Source organism: Rattus norvegicus, chromosome X (genome assembly GCF_036323735.1).
Source record: "Rattus norvegicus strain BN/NHsdMcwi chromosome X, GRCr8, whole genome shotgun sequence".
Classification (NCBI taxonomy): domain Eukaryota; kingdom Metazoa; phylum Chordata; class Mammalia; order Rodentia; family Muridae; genus Rattus; species Rattus norvegicus.
The window spans coordinates 115,535,065-115,556,611 of record NC_086039.1 but is presented as its reverse complement, the minus strand read 5'-3'; the positions used below and the strand labels follow the sequence as shown (position 1 = coordinate 115,556,611).

Here is a 21,547-nt window from a genome sequence, read left to right as displayed (position 1 = left end):
ATGCTTACTTAGTTGAAGTGTAGCTTAGAATAAATAATCAAATTTATTTGAGACTCAGTGTTTCCCCCATCTTATCATGAAGTTAAAATGCAAAATTACAGGTAGATTCTTCTTGCCATTGCCAGTTGAATGTAAAACATGACATACACCTAAACATGCCTATTGATTTAAAAGGAATGTGAGAGTAATTTGGGAGGATTTTTTTTAGTTTTATTTTTTGAATATTTTATGTATTTACATTTCAAAAGTTATCCTATATTTTCCCCCTCTCCCATTCCCCCTTACCACTCCCCCTGCTTCTATGAGGATGCTCCAACTCCCACCCACCTACTCCAACATCAATGCCCTACCCTGGGGAAATGAGCCTTCACAGGACCAAGGGCTTTTCCTCCTATTGATGCCAGACAAGGCCGTCCCCTGCTACATATGTGGCTGATGTCATGGGCTCTTCCATCTATACTCATTGGTTTGTGGTTTAGTTCCTGGGAGCTCTGATGGGTTCTGGTTGGTTGATATTGTCATTCTTTTTATGGTGCTGCAATTCCCCTCACCTCCTTCAGTCTTTTCTCTAACTCCTCCATTATGATCCCCTTCTTCAGTCCCATGGATAGCTGCAAACATCATCATCTTTATCTGTAGGGGTCTAGCAGAGCCTCAGGAGACACCCATATTTGGCTTCTGCCAGCAAGCATTTCTTGGCATCAGCAATAGTGACTGGATTTAGTATCTGTATATGGGGTGGATCCCAGGTGTAGCGATCTCTGGATGACCTTTTCTTCAGTCCCTGCTCCACTCTTTGTCCCTGTATTTCCTCCCATGAGTATTTTGTTCTCCCTTCTAAGAAGAAATGAAGCATCCACATTTTAGTCTTCCTTCTTCTTGTACTTCATATGAACTGTGAATTTTTCCTTAGGTACTTCAAGTTTTGGGACTAATATCCATTTATCAGTGAGTGCATACTATGTGTGTTTTTAAAAATGCAAATTGACCCATTCTTATCTTCTTGTGCAAAGCTCAAGTCCAAGTGGATCAAAGACTTCCACATAAAACCAGATACACTGAAACTAATAGAAGAGAAAGTGGGGAAGAACCTCAAACAAACCAGCACAGGGGAAAATTTCCTGAACAAAACACCAATGGCTTATGCTCTAAGATCAACAATCGACAAATGGGACCTCATAAAATTGCAAAGCTTCTGTAAGGCAAAGGACACTGTCAATAGGACAAAATGGCAACCAACATATTGGAATGAGGTCTTTAACAATCCTACATTTGATAGAGGGCTAATATCTAATATATACAAAGAAGTCAAGAAGTTAGATTCTAGAGAATCAAATAATCCTATTAAAAATTGGGATACAGAGCTTAACAAAGAATTGTCAACTGAGGAATACCAAATAGCTGAGAAACACCTAAAGAAATATTCAACATCCTTAGTCATCAGGGAAATGCAAATTAAAGCAACCCTGAGACTCCACCTCACACCAGTCAAAATGGCTAAGATCAAAAACTCAGGTAACAACAGATGCTGGCAAGGATGTGGACAAAGAGGAACACTCTTTCATTGTTGGTGGGATTACAAACTGGTACAACCTCTCTGGAAATCAGTCTGGAGGTTCCTCAGAAAATTGGACATTGTATAATTTGAGGACCCAGCTATACTTCTCCTGAACATATACCCAAAAGATGCTCCAACATACAACAAAGACACATGCTCCACTATGTTCATAGCAGCCTTATTTATAGTAGCCAGAAGCTGGAAAGAATCCAGGTGCCCTTCAACAGAGGAATGGCTATAGAAAATATGGTACATCTACACAATGGAGTACTACTCAGCTATCAAAAACAATGATGTCATGAAATTCATAGGCAAATGTATGGAACTAGAAAATATCATCCTGAGTGAGGTAACTCAGATCCGAAAAGACATACATGGTATATTCTTACTAATAAGTGGATATTAACAAAAAAGTACAGAATACCCAAGATACAGTCCACAGAACTCATAAAGCCAACAAACTGAGGATGCCTCAGTCCCACTTGGGAGGGAGAAGAATGCAACCACAAGAGGGGAGGGAGGAAGGGACAGGGAACGGAAAGGGGAAGAGGATGGGGGAAGAGTGGAACATGATCTGGTATTGGGTGGGGGAAAGGACTGAAACCCTGAGGGGCAGCAGAAAGAATGGAAAGAGGCAACATTGGGAGGAAGGAGGTTAGGAGGACCCTCTAGAATGTACCAGAGATCTGGGAAGTGAGAGACTCTCAGGAGTCAAAGCTGGGAACCCTAGATGAAATGCCCTACAGTGGGAAGAGGAAACTTATAGAGCCCACCTCTAGCAGAAAGACAGGGCATCAAGTGAGGGATGGGATTACTTTATATTTTAAATTGAATAAAATGCTAAGTAATGTGTGCATGTGTTTAACAAAATACATACACCTACATTCAAGTAATGATATACAGACTGGGTAGGTTATATCAGTAGGTTGCATGTTTGTACCTCCATTCATACATGCATGTTGCAACGATTAATGAGAGAAGTCTATGGATGTAAAAGAGAAGAAGAAGAAGGTATATATGGGAAGGTTGTGGGAAAGCGTGAAGAGGGAATGATGCAATTTTTTATTCTAACTTTAAAAATTAAAGAATTAAAATAAACCTATTAAATATACACATCAACATGTACATTTTCTTCTTATTTATTTATTTTTATTTGTATATTAGTACACTGTAGTTCTCTTCAGATACTTCAGAAGAGAGCATCCCATTACAGATGGTTGAGAGCCACCATGTGGTTGCTGGGAATTGAACTCAGGACCTCTGGAAGAGCAGTCAGTGCTCTTAACCGTTGAGCCATCTCTCCAGCCTACATTTTCTTTTATGTGTAGCAAATTATAGTCAGCATTGTTATTCCTACTACTACATTTAAAAATTATGACAGGCCATATTTTCTGATAGTACAAATAACCATTTATGTTTAAGCTAGAGGATCCTTTCTGTAAATGCAAATACTATATTCATAAGCAAAACTCAATCGCTATTATTGCTGAGGATACATTACCATCTTGGGAAGACATGATAGAATGATTGAGACCATTTAAAATGTTCACTAAAGGGGTTGGGGATTTAGCTCAGCGGAAGAGCGCTTGCCTAGCGAGCGCAAGGCCCTGGGTTCGGTCCCCAGCTCCGGAAAAAAAAAATGTTCACTAAAGAGAACTGACCATGTTCTCCAGATTTTGAAAATTGTGTTTACTTTATTTTAATGAAATAGAAGCTAAATCATTTACAAGGGTGTAGCAGCAAAACAGTGCATGTGTTTATTGCAATTGTTTAAAACCTAGCAAATGTCTGGTGGTGTTGTAGATTTAGGGATGCACAGCTAAATGAAGGAAAGGTCTTTCCTTTTGGAGGAGGAAGTAGAGAGAGGGTAAGAGGCGAGAGGTGGTGGAGGACACCAAGAAAGCCAAGTTCCTCTAAATCAACTGAGCAAGGCTCTCATGAACTCACATAGACCGAAGCAGCAAGAGTCTGACTGAGTCTGCATCCGGTCCTCTGCACATATGTTATAGCTGTTAGCTGGGTGGTTTTATGGAATTCCTGAGTGAGTTAATAAGTTGCTCTCTGATTCTTGTGACTTCTATTGGGCTACCAATGTGACAAATTTTGTTTTATCTTGTTACACATTATTTTGTTATAGCCAGAAAGAAAGAAAGGAAGAAAGAAAGAAAGGAAAGAAAGAGTGAATGAATGAATCAATGAATGAATGAATGTAAATCAAGCTAGTAGGAAAAGGTTGCCAACCAAACTGTCAGTTATACCTGCCTGGAGAGGGAAAATCCATTTTCTTCAATAGAGTGACACTGAGAACACCAACTACTTCAGGACAGGCCCCATGTTCAGGAGTATGTTGGGACAACACATAATGGACTTCATGGTTGAGTGTGTATTTTTATTTGGTTACAGTTGGTTTGGTTACCCTCCGTTTGGATGTTAACTTTATTATCTTTTATAGGTTTGGGGGCATTTCGTTGTTGGTTAGGGTTTTGTTTTGTTTTGTTTTTGAGAAAAAACTTAATGTTAGGTGGGTGTGGAGTGGGAGAGGATCTGGGTAGGGGAAGAACATGATCAAAATATAATCACATTTAAAAATTGTTTTAAATCATACAAATATAATTTAAAATTAAATAAGGCTATTAATGTGCTAAGGTCAGCCATTGAATATACTTTATTTCAAAAAACAGTTTTAAATTTTCAAAGGAAAAATAGTATTATCATAAAATAAAAGAAAATTTAACATCATTAAGTCTGAGTTGCTTACATTTGTACTGAACTGTATTTGAAATTAGTGTCTCCTTACTGTTTAAGTTAGACGAATTCCTATGCACGCTAACATGTGCAAGAGATATTTTAAGTCAGGAATTAATTGTATCATGAAAACCAGTGGCTCATACAAGAAGAAAGGATTCCTTTTATTCGTGTGGTGTGTACTGTGGTATGTGTATGTGTGATGTGGTGTGTCTATGTAGCATGTGTGTTACATATACACGTTTGTGTGTTTGTGCACAAATGGTGGAGCTGTAGCCATGAGAATCTATTTGGTTTTTGATCTGGGTGCTGGCATCTGAACTCAGCCAGCTCTTCAACCTTAAGAAAACATTGGGGAGGCAGGAAAGGGCTGGGCGGATGGGTGGGGGACACCCTCATAGAAGAAGGGGGAGGAAGATGGTATAAGGGTTTATGGACAGGAAACCAGGAAAGGAGATAACATTTGAAATGCAAATAAAAAAACTCCAAAAAAAAAAGAAAAATCACAAAAGAGCAAACCCCTAGTTTTTCCATAGCTTGTACAGCACTGATACACACTCTGATCACTTATATATGCTTATCAAACTAGCTCATAACTACTCTGAGCTGAAATCCACAACTTTTGGCCATCCAGTCAGGATAACAGTCAGCAGGTGAGCAGTGACTTGTTAGACAAACACATACGTCCACCTGATGATGGCCTTTGGTGTTGTTTGGGTATTTTGATCTTATTGTCTCCTAAAAACAAGGCAGTTAACACATATTTCTGATCTAAATGTCTGCCATTATCCTTTAAGTACAAATTCCTGTAAGAATTCTATCTCTTGTTAATGTTTTCAAGAAGACAGTGCGAGGTAGGGAGAAAGGGAATGAAAATGCCCTCTATCTATTTGCCTAGCATCATTTTAGACATACAATTTTTCCTTAGAGACAAAAGGCATAATCAGTGGCAAGTCACGTCTTGTTATACAAAGAATTTAGGAGTAATTAAAAGAGACACACTTTAAACAAGATGATGGAAAAATATCCCATCATCTGCTAATGACCCATTGTTAAGTGCTGGCCTTACAGTAATTGATAAAGACCCAAAGGCTCCTTGAAACTAATTGAAGGTTAAAAAAGAGCCAAATACATGGACTTTAAACTGGCCCCAAAATTATAAGAGCAAAGATATAATGACTGCCAAATATGTTGTGAATTATTCCTTTCTCATCCAAAATTAAAAAAATGGAAGGCAAACTCTCAGCCACAGATATAGTTAGTTATTCCTTTCTACTTGATAGATGCCCTGAATTCTAAGCCACTAGAGCAAATCCTACCTGATGATGCAGCTAAACCAGGTAATATTACAGTGACGTACTTCCTTGATTTAGCCAAAAAGGATGAAGAGCCTTTTGTACAGCAAAGGGACACATCACCCTTTGAGGGAGGCAATACAGTGACTCTTCAATTAAATGTAAAAACAAGCGCCAAAGGCTTGGCCATCCTTATCATTTCTTTTCTCTTTACCAAGATCTCCTGTTTGCCTCCCTGTTCCTTTTTTCTGTTACACTATTTAATAGTGTTTGACCTTCCTTTTAATCCCATTTAAAAATTATTTTATCATGAATACCAAAAACTTACAAAGGGACTCTATGTCCCTCAGTGATAATAATAGATACTTGAAAATAGGTCTTGAGTTAAATTTATGTGGATATGTAGTTCCTGGAGGTTTCTTACTGAGTTGAAGTCCAGATGGCTGGCTTATAGTCACTGCCAGTCTAAATTTGCTCTCTCTATTAAATAGTAACAAGAACTCTTTCATTTGGCAATTTTTTTTATTTTTTTAATATTTTTTTATTAACTTGAGTATTTCTTATATACATTTCAAGTGTTATTCCCTTTCCCGGTATCCGGGCAAACATCCCCCTCCCCCCCTCCCCTTCCTTATGGGTGTTCCCCTCCCAACCCTCCCCCCATTTCCGCCCTCCCCCCACCAGTCTAGTTCACTGGGGGTTCAGTCTTAGCAGGACCCAGGGCTTCCCCTTCCACTGGTGCTCTTACTAGGATATGCATTGCTACCTATGAGGTCAGAGTCCAGGGTCAGTCCATGTATAGTCTTTAGGTAGTGGCTTAGTCCCTGGAAGCTCTGGTTGCTTGGCATTGTTGTACATATGGAGTCTCGAGCCCCTTTAAGCTCTTCTAGTTCTTTCTCTGATTCCTTCAACGGGGGTCCTATTCTCAGTTCAGTGGTTTGCTGCTGGCATTCGCCTCTGTATTTGCTGTATTCTGGCTGTGTCTCTCAGGAGCGATCTACATCCGGCTCCTGTCGGTCTGCACTTCTTTGCTTCATCCATCTTGTCTAATTGGGTGGCTATATATGTATGGGCCACATGTGGGGCAGACTCTGAATGGGTGTTCCTTTCATTTGGCAATTTTTAATAGAATAAAAAACACTGGAAGAGACAAATCTTACAAGCGTAAACATTTTTAAAGATAATAGATAAAAATTATCATACCAAAATACATTATTTTCTAAAACTATATGACAATTATGATTGTTTAACGACTGCCTTCCTCTTTACTAATTTTCAAAAAAAAATCATGGATTTAAATTGAATGGTATTTTAAGCCAGTTGATCATCAAGATGAGAAAACCCAAGGTGTATTCAGGCAAAGTCGAGTTTTATCCTTTTGGAGTAGGGCACTTAAACCTTGAAATGAGCATAAAAGAGTCATACACATGTGCCACTTTGATCTTTAAGTTCATAAATCAGGAAAAGCACATGTTAAAATAAGCATGTCCAGTCTATTTGAAATCCTTATGTTGATTCAGGACCTATCAACAAGTTAGCCTTGAGGCTTCCACTTCAGTAAACTTCTTATTACTCACAGGATAGAAGAAGAAAACTGTGAACTAAGGAAGCTGCATTATGCCCATCAAACTTTGCAATATGATAAAATGGTTTCCTTGCTGACAAAAGCAGATAGTATTAACTGTCTCTGCATCTATTCAAAGTGATTTTAAGCATCAAGTTAGCCCAAATTATACTTAGGCAAAATTCATAGTCATTGAGTAACCTACACCGTGGTTACATGTCATTATATAGAGAAGGATATGAAGGAATACAAAATCACTTGCTCGTATAAACTGTCATGCTTGCATCAAGTAGTTTTTCAAATCTGAAGAAAGTCACCTGTTGTGGCAAGCATTTGATAACTGAATCATAGGAGAGTCAACATTCTAAATCTGTGCCAGCAACCATAGATTTTAATGAGAGAACTGGCAGCCATATAAATTCAGATAGATCATAGACAATACAGTTGCAAAAAAGAACATACTGTGTATCAGCTGGGCCATTTTCATTTTCTGTAAAAATTAAATGTAGTGGAAGATTTTTTTTTAAATATCAGCATTTTCATGCACAATGGTATGGAGGTGGAGTTTCAGAGTCAACTTACATATACTTGCTTCAATCTGAATTGACTGAAACCAGAATTATAAAGGTGATGGACTTTTGTCTTGGTACTGCAGAACATTAAGCCCACATGTCCCTAAATACTAGTGAGATCTTTAACAACAACAACAACATCCTTGATGGTGACACTAAACAAACAAACAAACAAACAAACAAACATAAAGCTTTATTCGCTTTCCCTATTAGTGGATAAGTTTGAACTGAGGACGTTTTGTATATGTCAAGCACTGTGCTGAGTACTGGAGCCATGATGATAGGCAAAATTGATATTCTTCGTTTTAGCATAAAAACGAAGCCTAGTGCTAGTAAGTAATTGCATCAGGTCTACGTTGTCAGATTATAGTCAGTATAAAAAGGGCAAAGGGCAGGCTGGATCCAATTAGAGGGTTTGTTTTTTATTGATTATTCATTTAAAAGTTTGTTTGTTTATTTGGTTGGTTGGTTTCAGAAACAAGTTCTCATGTAGTCCAGGCTGACCTTGAAAGACCTTCACCAGTGGGGGACACCTTGAGATCTTGAATGTCTGGGCTTCCAGACATGCGTTCAGTTATGGTTTCTGTAAGAAATTAACTGACCTGAAGAAATCACTCTTGAAAACTTTTCATCAGGTTCAAGGTTGTTCAGGGGAAAATTCAGTTTCAGACCCATTTTTAGCAGCCCCAAGCAAAAGTATTGCATTTCAGTGATGAAGATAGTAAAATGTCATAGTTTAAAAAAGTAAGAATTCTGTGTTACCTATCATTCTGATTAAGGTAACCCAGACCCAAAAGGACATGCATGGTGTGTACTTACTTATAAATAGATATTAGCCATAAAATACAAGATACCCACCCTATACTTTGCAAACGTGAAGAAGTTAACCTCAAACGAAGGCCCAAGCAAGGATGCTTGAGTCTCAATTAGAAGGGGGAATGAAATAGTTATAAGAGGCAGATTGAGGGAGGAAACTGGGTGGGAGAAGGGACAGGGAATACGAATGGGAAGGTTCGGGATGAGGTGTGGGGAAAGACATGAAGACCAGAAGACCAGGAGAATAAACAAATATCTGCAGCTAATGGTTGAAGTGGGGGCATCTGGAGGACATAGTAGAAACCTGGGAGAGTGAGTTACCCATGAATCAGTGGGAGAGACCTTAGCTGAAATTCATAGCAGTGGGGATATGGAACCTGAAGTCAGTCCACCTTCTGTGGCAAGGCAGGAACCCCATTGGCACGATAGGGACACCAACCTATTCATAAAACATTCAACCCAAATTTTATCCTTAGGTCTACAAGAAATGCAGGCATAGGGGGATGGAGCAGAGACTGAGGGAATGGACACCCAATGACTGCCCAACTTGAGACTCATCCTATGGGTAAGAACCAATCCCTGACACTATTAATGATACTCTCTCATGCTTGCACACCTGTCCTACCAGAGGCTCCCCCCAGTAGCTGACTCAGACAGATGCAAACACCCACAATCAAACAGTGGATGGAGCTTGGGGACTTTTATGAAAGAATAGGAAGAAGGATTGCTGTCCCCAAAAGGGATATGAAGTCCACAGGAAGACCAACATAGTTAACTAATTTGGATCCTTAGGGCTGTCCGAGTCTGAACCACCAACCAAAGAGCATACACACGAGCTGGACCTAGGTCTCCTACACATATGTAGCAGATGTGCAGCTTGGTTTTCATATGGTATCCCCCCAAAACTGGAGTATGATCTATCCCTAAAGTGGTTGCCTGTCTGTGGGATATGCTCATTGGACTATCTTGTCTGGACCCAGTGGGAGAAGATGTTCCTAGCCCTGCAGTGCTAGGGTTGGGACCTCCACCCTCACAGAAGAGAAGGGGAGGGAGAAGGATGGGGGGATTATGTGAGGGGGGACTGGGATGAAGGCAGCAATCGGGATATAAAGTGAATAAATAATAAATATGTGGAAAATTAAAAAAAGTATAAAAAATCACACTGAATATTTATTTCTAATAATGCAAACTGTCAACATTTTAAATAATACCATATCAATATTTGTTTCATTTATGAAAAGTCATAAGAGAGTATAAAATATCTGAGATAAAATGTTGGCACTTAATACACTCCACACTCCAATCTGTGGCTGCCTTTCATTTCAGGCAAAACTCACGTTCGTACTGCCATCTCGTGGCTACTATGATAACTACTATAAATAGTCATGTGTATATGTGGGCTCTGTGATGACACGGGATCAAATGCAAGGTGCTCCTTTTAGTGGTTTCAAATTGATTTCCCAAGCCTGTTTTATACTAAACCTAATTATGGTATACAGGTGTAGTGCTACACTTGTAATGCCAGAGCTCTGTAGATCAAAATTGAATTACAGATTGAGAGTCTGTGTAGATTACACAGTGAAAGGCTGTCTCAAAACTCTGCAGCATCAGCAAGAGCATGACCACGCTGGTTCAGAGCACAGACATACACATAATAAAGACACCAGTGAGGAAAAAAGCCTAGGCATACTGTTTTGATAAAAAAACATAATTTATATGTGTATTGTCCTATCTCCGATAGAAAAGGTTGTTAGGAAATGAAAAATTACATGAGTTTCCAAAAAGGGTAGCATGGAGTAATTGTTTCCTGACTTTTTTTTTAAATTACTGTTTTCCATAAATTATTTAGCTTTAATCTTTTTTTTTACTCTAATGAAATAGGATACAATTCTAACTAGTGTCATTTATTGTAAAAAGAATGAATGTAGTTTTCAACCCCCCCTTACTGTGTGTATGTGCGAATATGTTTTCTGAGGTGTAATATATCGTATTGCCACCAGTATCAATGAATAAATTTTGAAAGCTGCTGTAAGATTTTGGTATTACAGTAGATTAGTGTGGTAGCCAATGTTAAGAATGACCTCCAATGAACTCTGCCCCTTGTACGCTCCCCTCTGCAGCAAAAGAACCCATTTAATTGATACTAATCTATTAGTCCTTTAAACACAGGCCATCTTCTGTCCTGTAGGCAAAGGGCATGTCACAGAGAAATGAAGCATTAAAAAAAATCCTTTCTGGGGGCCGGGGAGGGGGAGGCTTTGCTGACGCAACTGCCCTTGAGTCACTCATGCGTCTGTTAAAAATCCCTCACCCATACCCCTGTAGAAAACCCAATAAATGGACAGTCAGTCAGAATGGTAGTCCATGAGGAATAGGCTGTAATAAACAGCGACCACAACCCCATAATCCTAAGGAACTGATTCTGCTAACATTTGAATTAACGTGGAAGCAGCTATTTCTCCAGAGCCACGTTAGAGCTTAGCCAGTCTGCCATCTTTACTTAAGACCTATGAGATCTTGAGCAAGGAGCTCAGGAGAAGTTGTTTTAGAGCCTCTGATGTAGAAAACAATGTGGTAGTGTTGTGAGGAAGCAGGCTTTTGGTCATTTGTTACACGGCAATGGAAAACACGTATTGTTTATCAAAGTAGAGCCTTGACACAATGACTAGGAAAGAACAGAGATGAATAAGAGCAGAATTTGGGCTGAGAGAGAGTGACAAAATCATTGGAGGGCATTCTTAAAGTTTTGCCTACTACACCCATCTACTATAATACAAAGTTGTATAGAACCTTTCATAATTTATTCATTAATACAGTTGCCATGGTGGCAAACAGTCTAGGTACTTGTTGACAAGCCTGAGGACCTGAGGTCCAACCCAGGAATATACATGGTAAAAAGAGGAGTCAGGTCCTACAAATCTTCCTTTGACCTCCACATGTGCACTGTAGCACATCCATCCTGATCCACATAGACAGAGAAGGTAAAGAAAACCTGAAAGCCAGAGCAGATGGAGGCCTGTACTTTTGGATAGGTAAAACCATTTTCTCCTTGTAAAGACCATGAACCACACCAAGTTGCAGTCCCTTATCATTGGTTGTGTTGAAGTGTTTTGTAGAGTCCAAAACAATGCAAATGAAATGACTTTGAACTTGATGAATGGAGTGCAATTTAACACCTCTTTGCTTTCTGCTCAGTTTTCTTGGCTGAGGAAAAGCAATATTTTCTATACAAAGAGCACAAACGTTCAAATCCATAGTCATCAGGGAAATGGCAAATCAAAACAATTCTGAGATTTCACCTCACCCCAGTCACAATGGCTAAGATAAAAAACTCAGGTGGCAACAGATGCTGACCAGGATGTGGGGAAAGAGGAACACTCCTTCATTGTTGGTGGGATTGCAAGCTGGTACAACCACTCTGGAAATCAGTATGGAGGGTCCTCAGAAAATTGGACATAGTACCTGAGTACCCAGCTATACCACCCCTGGGCATATACCCAAAAAATGCTTCAACATATAACAAGGACATTGCCCCACGATGTTCATCGCAGCCTTATTTATAATAGGCAGAAGCTGGAAGGAACTCACATGCCCTTCAACAGAGGAATGGATACAGAAAATGTGGTACATCTACACAATGGAGTACTACCCAACTATTGAAAACAATGACTTCATGAAATTCTTAGGCAAATGGATGGAACTAGAAAATGACGTCCTGAGTAAGGTAACCGAATCACAAAAGGACACACATGGTATGCACTCATAGATAAGTGGATATTAGCCCAAAACCTCGGTACACCCAAGAAACAATTCACCAACCCCATGAAGCTCAAGAAGGAAAACAAAAATGTGGATGCTTTGGTTCTTCTTAGAAGGGGGAACAAAAATACTAACAGGAGGAAATACGAAGAAAAATTGTGGAGCAGAGATTGAAGGAAAGACGATCCAGAGACTGCCACACATGGGGATCCATCCCACATGCAGTTCCACCAAATCCAGTCATTATTGGGGATGCTAGGAGGTGCATCTGACAGGAGCTTGATATAGCTGTCTCCTGAGAGGCTCTGCCAGAGATTGACTAATACAGAGGTGGATGCTCACAGCCAACCACTGGACTGAGAACAGGGTCCCCAGTGGAGGAGTTAGAGAACAGACTGAGCTAACTGAGAGGGTTTGCAATCCAATAGGAAGAACAACAATATCAACCAACCAGAAACCCCAGAGCTCCCAGGGACTAAACCACCAACCAATGAGAACATATGGAGCAACCCATGGCTCCAGATGCACATGTAGCAGAGGATGGGCTTATCTGGCATCAGTGGGAGGAGTGGCCCTTGGTCCTGTAAAGGCTGGATGCCCCAGTGTAGGGGAATGCCAGGGCAGGGGGAAGGGAGGGAGGGGGAGAATGGATGGGTGCAGGAGCACCCTCATGGAGGCAGGGGATGGGGGACTGGAATGGGGTTTTCCAGAGGGGAAACCAGAAAAGGGGAACATTTGTAATGTAATAATAGAAAAGGAAAAATATTATTTTATTTTTATTTATTAAATTATATTATTTATTTACATTCCAAATGTTATCCTGCTTCCCAGTCCACCCTCCGATAGTTCTTCCCCTTTGCTTTTGAGAGGGTACACCCCTACTCACCCACCCACCCTAACCCTACCTACTCCCAGCATCCTCTTTCCCTGGGGCATCAGATTTTTATTATTTTAAGTAACAGACCTAAGACTTAACTTCCTACAATATTTTTTCATGAAACTTACAACATCCTCTTAGTAAGTACTATTACACAAATACAGGTTTTTTTCAACACATGAATGGAATACAAAACCAAAAAAGATGTACAAGTAATCTTAATTCATTATGTTCAAAAGACTGATCAGTAAATTGAATTGCTGCACTAGGATCCGTAAATAAATGGCTACATTCTCTTTGTTTCCCTAGTGAGTTTAAGGTGTGGCAAGACCACAGTTCTTACACATTAAATCTTGATTATGGTTTTCCCTCTCTGCTCCTCCCGATCTTCCCTCAAATCCAATCCAAATCCACTTTCTTTAGAAAAGAACAGGCATCTAAGAGATGATAATAAAACATAACAAAATAAAATATGAGATAAGACAAAATAATCATATCGAAATAGGGCAATGCAAACCAACAGAAGGAAAAGATCCCAAGAGAAGGTGGAGGAATCAGAGACAAACTCCTTTATACACAAGGACCTGGTGCTGACCCGTGCGGGCCTTGTGCATGGTGCTTTGGTCTCCGTGAGTTCCTGTGAGCTTTATTCATGTTGATTTAGAGGGTCTGGTTTTCTAGGTGTTCTCCATTCTCTCTGGCTCTTACACTGTTTTCACCTTCTCTTCCACAGGGTTCCCTGAATTCTGAGGGTAGGGATTTGATGTAGAAATCCCATTTAGGGCTGAGTGTTGAGAGGTCTCTCCCTCTCACTGGTTAATGTCTACTTGTGGGTCTTTGTGCTCTGTATTGGAAGAGAAAGCAGGTGATGGCTGAGGTTTGCACTGATCTGTGAGGGTAGATGTAAACTATTTTAAAGGGATTTTGTCCTATTTATTACAAGTTGCAAAGGTAGAAGAAAGCGAACATGGTGAACTTGAAGAATTTAAGACAGAGCTGATGATTTAGGAGAAGCAGATTCTCAGCATTAGAGAAAGATTGCTTCCTGTTGTTCTGCGTATTTGTTGTATCCTTACACACACACACACACACACACACACACACACACATGCACACGCACACATTTAAACCTCCCAACTGCCCTATCCTGATATCACCTAAAGAATTTCAATCCAAGGTATCATAAATGAAACAAAACCCAAAATTAAAATAATTAGTACATAAAGACAAAAGCCACATTACCTTATTTATATGTTGAATCTGAAAAATGTCATTCATGAAAACAGAGAACCGAATGGTGGTTACATAGGCTGAAGGGTTTGAGGTGATATGACGATAGGGAACTATTAGCTAAGAGAAGGGAGGGGTTAGGGGAGGGAGCATCTGTGTAAGGTGGGGACCGGGTAGAGAGATAGCTCTGACATTGGGATGTAAAGTGAATAAATAAAAAATAATGGAAAAGAGAGAGGCAAATTTTAGTTTTATTTTAATTTTAAACTAAAATACTTACATATTATTTGAGAAAGTATTTAAAATTCCCATTTATTTCCTGAATAGCCTTTTGTGAAGAGGCTGTTTACTATTTAATTTAATCTTTTAAACCAATCAAAAAAAGCCAGTGTCCAAATATGAATATTGAAAGAACTTGAGGAGCTGTGGAGTTATCTTAAATTGCAGATGCTTTTATTAATATGCATAAGCCCGATAAGATTAGATGTTCTACTCTTATCTCAAATAGTTTGAAGCACGTGGGAAAGCAGCTCAGCTGCATTTACACTCATATAATTTAACATAGATATAAATAATAAAATTATATAAAGAATAATGACATTGTGTCAAAAAGACAAATTTAGATGGATTAAATATATCATTTAAAATTGTTCTAACATTAGTCTACTAGAAATATAAAATGGTATTCAAACATATGGACAAATGTTTCTGTTTATTTGTTCCATGAAAATCTTTCAAAGGCCTGTCTTCAATCTATAAGGGTGATTAGAGGACAGTATGCTATTAGCATTCAAGATGCTAAAGCATTGATTAAAAAGCATTTTACTTTTACTTAAACTCCCAAGACAATCTTAAGTGCAAACTTTGTGCCTTCTAGCAAGTGCTTTGATTTTTTAAGTGTAACAGATGTGGACATCTCTTCCCTAAAAAGATAGAAAATAAGCTCGTGTAACCCTTTAAACATGACAAAGTCCTTTACACCAAGCAAAGATTTCATATAATTTTGTAGACAACATATTGACAGAAATGCTCATATAAACAGTGGAGCCCATTCATTGCTCACTGGATGTCAGTGTCAGGCATGCATCTATACACGTTTGCAGTCTTCTGGAGACTGTTACCTAAACACGACACATTCTTTGTTAAGGAGGGTAAAATAGAGCATGAAATCTTATTAGCAGAGATCAATATTCATGTTGTGACATGAAGTGTTTGCTCTACAAATTAAGCTCGGAAGAGAGGATGGTGAATATATTGAGGGCAAATAGTTTCAGGGCTAAGGCAATAGTCATCCTATAAGAATAGTTACTTGGTTCAACATACAGTTTCCATCACGGGAGAGCAAAGTAGAGCTGGAGAAGAAAGTAATGAAGAGAACAAGTAAAAACAGCAGCTGGCCAAGTCTCAACTATAGAGGATTGATTTCAATGTACTCAACGCAATTGCAAATAGATAACTGTGTGGACTTTTTGTTAAAAAGACAAATACAAAAGCATAATGTCAAGAGCAAAGTGTTCTCAATTCGAAAACTGTCAATCACTACGACTGCAAATAGTCTAAAGGTTCAATATTTAAAAAGGCAGAAGTATTTCTTAACCTGTACAGGGAAACATTATTAAATGCTTTATCCTTTCCATTTTTTTCTATAATACTATAGCTTTCAACACAGAAAATTCTGTTAACAGAATGATATTAAATCTGTAGTTATCAGAATACCCCCAGGATATCACAATGTATGTGGATTACTTTCTGGGAAGCTTCAAGTGTCAAAAGAAAGTAGTGAGTTTATTAAATTCATGAAAACCCACAAAATTAAAAGAAACTTGATAAAATATTTCATTCACACATATGTATGCTGACATAGGGAGAAAAACTCCCAGTAGTTAATGCTGATGTTGGAGAAAGTATGGTGCATGTAATTAAATTTTACAGCAAAGCCAATACAGTGTTCTAGCTCATCTCTTACACTCCTTTGCGAAATGAGTTGGGAGTCAACACTGTATTACTAAGTTGAGCATTTTTTGTGTAAATCTTAGATGTAAATTAGACTCTGAGATGAAAATTGAACCCCCTGTCAGTAAATATGCTCCTGATCTCATCATAGTAGCAATCAGATTATCAGAAAGGCATTATAGCTTAAGCTAAGGATATTTTTGTAAATTGCTATTGAGAAAAGGCAAAAATCTGAAACTATATATACATATTAATTATCTACTTGAATGATTGAAAGATTTTCTTCTTGTTCTCGGTGTGCAAAATACCCAAGTTACACAAAACCTAATGCACTTAACAAAAGGAGACGTTTACACAGTGGAAGGCACTATGAAAAAAACTGATTTGTGTTTATGGTTGAAATCTGTAAGCCATTGATAAACACTATATATTTTGAAGTTGATCAAAACTGACAGAGGAAGAACAGCATACTTGAATTCTTCCAGAAGTTCACAAAATGCTACATCTAAAATTAATCACCACGTGGGCTACATTACTCTCAAGCTGTATATTTCGTATAAATCACCTTGAGTTGGTTGTCATTTCTAGAGTGATTTGTTTGGGACAATATCTTAAAAGAAGTATAAAAGAAAATGAACACCGATTTCAAATAATTGGGTTAGACTAGGTTTATAAGACAGTAAAATGGATGATGCACTTAAGCAAAATGGTGGCCCCCTATGATGTGTCTGTATCCTGTCTGTTACGCACTTCAGTACTAAAGCAGTCCTATAAATATTTAGCAGTGGAATAAAATGAACAGGGCTTAGAGTATATATAACCCAGGTTTTTATAAAGTACAAGCAGATGGGATTTATTTTGAATATTCACAAATGTGAAGAAAATAAAGAAATTCCGTGGGATAAAACCCTAGATTTAAGCACATGTAAACCACTAATAAATAGAAGCGAAGGAAAATCATAGAAGAGCATGTATCCTCTTCTCAAGCTTTCCCCAGTGGAGGAAATTAAGCAATTTTATTAATTATTTTATTTGTTCATGTGTAAGCAACATCATATTGCCATGGAAAAATGAGGTAGGAACTCAGAAATCTAAGCTAGAAACAAACACAAATCCATTGTTAAAATTTTCAGAAAGAAAATAAAGGAAAATTTGACATGGTTATCATCACATCTTGATGAAAGTGCTGAAATCACTCTTTACAGTTTTTCATAGGTAGAAAACTGTACCCATTCCAGTCATTAGTCATTGTATGAAAGAACAATATGTTTTCATTATGGCTCCTTTTCACTTTGTTTTCAATTAGAACACTTTTCACTCTTCCTGCCAACTTTGCACATGAATTTCAGTGTCTTATGCTTAGGAGATGGCTGATGGACCTCAGTGAATAACTAAAACATCTATTTAGTTAATGCAATTGGAAGTAAACTCTTAGTCAGCTCATCCTGATTCCCTCCGGAAGCCTGATTCCCTCCTGAGGATTCACCTTGATCAATGTCAGACTGGCAGCAGCAATGTATCTTGGGAATAGAATAAACGGAAAGTTGCTATCCTTATCAGATTCCCTTTCTTTACTCAGAAACAAATAATGAAGGTCCAGATGAGCACAGGATAGACATATTTAAACAACCCATGAACATCATCTTTGTGGATGGCAAATTTCATTGACCATATATTAAATAAGAATTTCTGCCCTCTCTTTGGCATTCATCTTGGGCATACCTCTGGATCCAGTGAATATCCTTTATATTCTCCATTATCACTTCACTTTAGCTGAGATATTTATCTTCTAGATCAGTGGATCTCAACTGAGGATGATTTTGCCCATCAGGAAACATTCAACATAGTGTGGAGTAGACATGTTTGCTCTGTGAGGCATATGTAATGCATCACATTGGATGCTTAAATACTTTCATTAATATGTGATAGGGTAAAGGTACTTAATTAAAATATTGAGGATGATTACCCCTTTTAAAATAATAAGTAGGAGAATTTTCTTTGCTGCTGAATAGATAATTAATTACTTTATATCAATCATTAGATTAAAGTCAATAGGTAGAAATAGAAATTTCTAATATGTTCTTTTAAAGTTAAGATATATGATAACTATTGACATTATCTTTCTTTTGATAATTAATCAATTAAATTTTATAATTTGATAATGATAAAATACCTAACTTATAATTTACCTTACTTTGGAGATGAGTGGATTGCTTTGTTTCAAGAGTCAAGCTAAATATGTGTAAAGAAAAATACACATCTAAAGTTAAAATTGATAGTTCTCCAGAGAGTAGGACTTTCTTTATGAAAATGAATATAATAACATAGAAAATGTAATAGTTCTCTTTCAGATCTAGAAACTTCTCTATTAAGGCAGGAAATTAAACCATTGATATTGTTTTATCATATCACCATTTCTCCTAAAGTATCAATAATTTTAAGCTAGGAGCAATTCTATCAATGAGATATATAGATTTTATTTTTTCCAACAAGTAATAGCTTTCAGTCAAAACAAATTCTATTAAATAATCTTACCTTTTGTTCCAACATATTTATAAGTAATTTGTTTTAAATGTGAAAAAATGATCAGGAGACTCCAAACTATGTCTCAATTTATAGATTTAGATACTTAACACTATATTCCTACCAAAGCCAGGCAAACTGTTAGTGCTTGGTAAATATCTGTTGAATGAAGGAAATATTGAACAACCGAGAATATGTTAAGATTGTAGACAGGACTAAGAGAAAGAAAATCATTTTCAAACACTGATTAATGGAATTGATGAGTGTGATGTTCCTTTTGCCTCAGCCATGCATATAAAGCTGATGACCACATACTCATTTCTCACTCAAAAATGTTTTTTTTACCTTTGATTTTTATATGATTAGTATTGTGTGACTACCAAAACTTTTCTGAGTCAAATAGAAAGGAGTGCTGAAATACTTTAATGAATGGATATGGCTATCATTATGCTGATATGACTTATTTCTTGGAGGTGTTTAACCACTTCTAGCCTCAATTTCTTCTGGTTTAGAATGAAGTTAGTATTAATGTCAGTGACATATGGTTATGAATGATGATGACGATACATAATAAAATAAGTATTGCAATCAGTGAAATTGTGATGACAAATAAAAATCTTGTTATGCATCAAAGGACATTACAATTTGAATATAAATTGTCTCCCATAGGCTTGTATTTGAATGCTTGCTTCCAATTTATATTGTTATTTTAGAAGTCTGTAGAACTTTGAGAGGCTTGCTGATGAAAGTAGGCCACCTGAGACAGCCTTTGAAGGCTATACTCAGTTTTCATGATGGCTCAATTTCTGTGCATGTTTGTCTGTTCCCTAACCTTAACCCTAACCCTAACTCTATGGGTATTTAATCTATAACATCCCATTCTTGCTACCATGTGCACCATCATGCCTTACTGCCAAGACTGACTGAAATATCTCTGAAACCATGGACCAAAACTAATTTTGCTCAATGAAGAGACTTTGTTAGGAATTCTATAATAGTTATCCAAAAGCTACTAGTTTAAAGAGTTAACTTCCTTATAATAGCATGAAGTGTATTGTGTCATAACTGATATTAGCTTAGGTGGCTAGATGTGTAGTTTTCTTAACATATCAAACTTATTATATGATCCTCAATTTATTCATTAGTCCTGCATAAAACCATGAATGTTTTGTTAGAGGATGCGTGAAGCAGGCATTGTAAGCTTTAACCTGTATTAACTGAATACTAAATTTCTAATGACAATTTACTACTAAATATTAAATAATAAGGCTGAAAATTATATTGACCCCCAAGGGGCTTACAATTTTGTTTTTAATTTTACCAGTAAAACATACAGGAATGCCTATTTCCTATGATGTTTTAAATTCAATTTTTTCAATTGTATTGTATGTGTATATAAAAATCCTTGTTAGATATAAATGCGAAATAAGAGAAGTAATGCTGAAGAAATAAATATATAGAGAAATTTTGAATCAAACAGATGGAAGACCATCAAAATCATATTGTTGTAGTTTGACTTTTTGTTTGCTATATTTCAGAGAGGAAGAGAAGCAGTAAAAGTCAAACGAATCAACCTAGCACAGTGTTAGCAACTTCCCTGGGTTGACTACTTAATTCTTGCCCTAGATGTAGGAAATTGAAAGCACTACCAACTGTTCACATCCACATCTCCAAACATTCAAAAACTGTCATGATCCTCTTTAGAGCCATGAGGAAAAAGACAGTCTTCCTGGAGATGCTGCTCAGATGTTGACCAAAATAATTCTTCACCCAGGAAACAGATTTTCCAAAATAGTGATAGACACAACAGATGCCTAGGAGGGGATTGCGCGGAAAATCTCATCACTGCTGTTCTATTATTTGAATATATTTTTAAATTAAGCACGTCTGCAGAGTTGTCAAATTGATACCTTTTATAAATATTGAATTTTTAAATGAGTTGTCTCAAAAATGACAAGCAATGTTCTCTGTAAGAGCCACAACTTCACTTTAAAAATGACTTGCCATAATTGTCATTCTAGTGTAATGACTAACTTCCTAATATCAAGATTATTAAAATTACAGCAAATCTTCATTTGTGACCTGAATTTGCACTCTCGTGGCTCTAATGAGTCAGTTGATGTGTTATAAATCCCATGTCCTTTTTCGTTTACAAGACATTGTTCTGTCTTTGCATTTGGCCAACTCTCGAAGGCAAAGCTGGCCAATTTTTTCTTCAATCAAATTTTCTAGCTGGCCAAATTGTAGTAGTAAATACAACAGATTTTGATTTGCTAATCAAAATCTTATCGAGGCTGGCTAGATGTCTCACTGAGTAATCCCACTGCTATCAAGATTGATGACCTGAGTTGACCCTTGGGACCCACATGGTAGAAAAAAAGAAATGATGCCAGCTAGTTGTCCTCTGACCTCCATGTGTGCAACATGGTACACATGCACACACTAATACCCGCATAAATAAATACATTGAATAAATGATTTTAAGGGTTCATTTAAGTTGAAATTTCTGATTCATTCCTTCAGAATGAATTCCTATTTTAGCTTAGGCGTTAGAGGACAAGCTGAACATAACAAGGCATTGTCTCTACCAGAGTATGGCTGCAATTTTAGCACTCAGGAATTTTGAAGCAGGATTGCCTTGAATGCAAGGATAGT

The 21,547-nt window shown here is 37.5% G+C and overlaps 1 protein-coding gene across 2 annotated transcripts in view; it reads right to left on the bottom strand.

Annotated features, from left to right (window-relative positions):
- Htr2c (5-hydroxytryptamine receptor 2C) overlaps positions 1–21,547 on the bottom strand; it is a 229,136-nt gene that overhangs the window by 125,714 nt on the left and 81,875 nt on the right. The gene's annotated exons all lie outside the window — the stretch shown is intronic.